Genomic DNA, 2,250 nt, shown 5'->3' with positions numbered 1-2,250 from the left:
CCATCTGTCTGATATAACTTTCAACCTTTCCTCATTCTATTCTTGTATAGTTGATTTTTTGACCTAAAGGGAAGGACTTTGCATTTATTCTTATCAAATTTCATTTTAAAGAGTTTTTCCAGTGTGCTAGCTTGTCAAGATATTTTTAGCTTCTGATTCTATCATTCAGTGAGTTAGCTATCCAGCTTTGTGCCTTCTGCAAATCTGATAAGCATTCCACTTTTGTCTTCATCCAAGTCATTGATTTAAAATGTCGAATAGCATAATGTCAAGGGCATGTCTCTGAGGCATTCCACCATGTACTTCTTTCTAGGTTGAGTTTGATAGCTTCTCTTTTTGGTTCAGTCATGCCAACCAGTTCCCTAGCCACTGAACCAAACTATAATCTAGCCCATATCCTTATATCTTGTCCACAAAGATATGACAAATTTGAAGAGACTCATGTGCCCTGGAAACAGCTGTAGAATTTATGAAAAGCACCCATGCCTCATACCCATAGGCAAATCATAGAGGAACTACCCCTTTCATTCTGAAATGGCTCAGCATAAAAGGCTTTTCCATATAACTTATGGAACCGGGCTCTTTATCAACTTGGCTTAGAAGTTTGGGGCAGAACTTATGCCTTTGAGATAGCATGAATTATCTCATAATTTTATATATTTTGTTGAGGAACTCTATCCCCACAGAATTCTGTAGCTTCTGCATCTCTACTCCTTCCTTTGATCCTATTTTGATATAATAGGGCACTTTACCCACTACATAATTGGCATTGTAATAATGAGGGAATTCTAGGGAACCAAGCTTCTGGCTGTGTATGATTGATTCATCCTGAGTTTTCTTCTTTTGTTTGGGGTAGGATTTAACCAGCAATGCTAATGCCATGGCTATCTTTGGCTTTCTTGTGCATTTACACCCTTTAGCATCGGACTTGTCAGAAATGGAAAGGTCTTGGTGTCTACAGTTGCAATGATTCTACCAGCAAGACAGAGATAGTAGCATCCTTTCTGAGTGGCATGGGGTCGGGGTGTTGGGTGGGATAGAAAGGAGAAAGATCAAGGTTATTTGTGTGATTAGATGATATCTAGGTGAAATATCAAATGGCGAATGAATAGAATTGCTAAACCATGTTATACCCTGATGAAGCTTATCTTACAGCTTTCTAGAAAATTACAGCAATGGTTATAAGAAAGCTACTAAATTCTGTTCAAATCATCTTGTAATTCTTTCTGTGAATATTTTAAGCTTAGCATTCCCTTTTCTGGGAATAAACCTTTTCCATACCTGATTCATGTTTATACTTTGGGTACTTTTTTTTTTTAACTTTCCTTCCTCTTCAGGAAATCTCTTTGATTATTACTACAATTAGCAACTCTTCTAAGGAAATTTGAGGGGGTGGTGACCCAAAGAATATGAGAATTATAGAACCTATTTCTGCTACTGAAAAGGCAGGTTTCTTCAAAGACTGGACTAACTACATGACTGACTTATAGATGAGCTGTTGTAAAAGTTGATAGCTCTGTGAGTTTCAACCAGTTGCATCTAGCTTGTATACTAGTCATATTATGACTGCTTTTCATTCTGGCACAGCATCTCAGACTTTGAACAAGATAGAGGATTTTATATTTGATCCACAAGTGATAGTGAGTGGACTAGGTCCTCTAGGGATGTCCCAAAACACAAGATATGGTGTGCCCTCAGGAAGCAGTGCTATCCCATAATAACTTTCGTGAGCAAAAATGTACCAAGAACTAGTCAAGAGACACTCAGAACAATAGAACTCAAGAGCCCAGTGTTTGATAGAGTGGAAAACACTCTATTTAGGCTACCGGGTGAAAAAGTCCCTATTTGATAAAAACTACTGGGAAAAGTGGAAAACAGCCTGGTAGTACTTAAGCTTAGACCATCACCTTACACCACACTCTACAATCCATTCTAAATGGACACATGACCTTAATATTAAAAACCATACTATAAAAAATTATAAGAAAAACATCATGTTACCTCTAATAGTGTTGGGTAAGAGATATATTCTGAACCAAATAAGAGCTAGAGGTAATTATGAAAGATAAAATTAATAATTGATTACTTGAAACTGAAAAGCTTCTGTATAGACAACACTTATGATTAGAATGGAAGTGATCAAATGTGAAAAAAACAACAACCAGGGGCAGCTAGGTGGTGCAATGGATAAAGCACTGGCCTTGGATTCAGGAGGACCTGAGTTCAAATCCGGCCTCAGACCCTTGACAC

Source organism: Dromiciops gliroides, chromosome 2 (genome assembly GCF_019393635.1).
Source record: "Dromiciops gliroides isolate mDroGli1 chromosome 2, mDroGli1.pri, whole genome shotgun sequence".
In the NCBI taxonomy this organism is placed as follows: Eukaryota; Metazoa; Chordata; class Mammalia; order Microbiotheria; family Microbiotheriidae; genus Dromiciops; species Dromiciops gliroides.
This window is presented reverse-complemented; position numbering follows the sequence as displayed.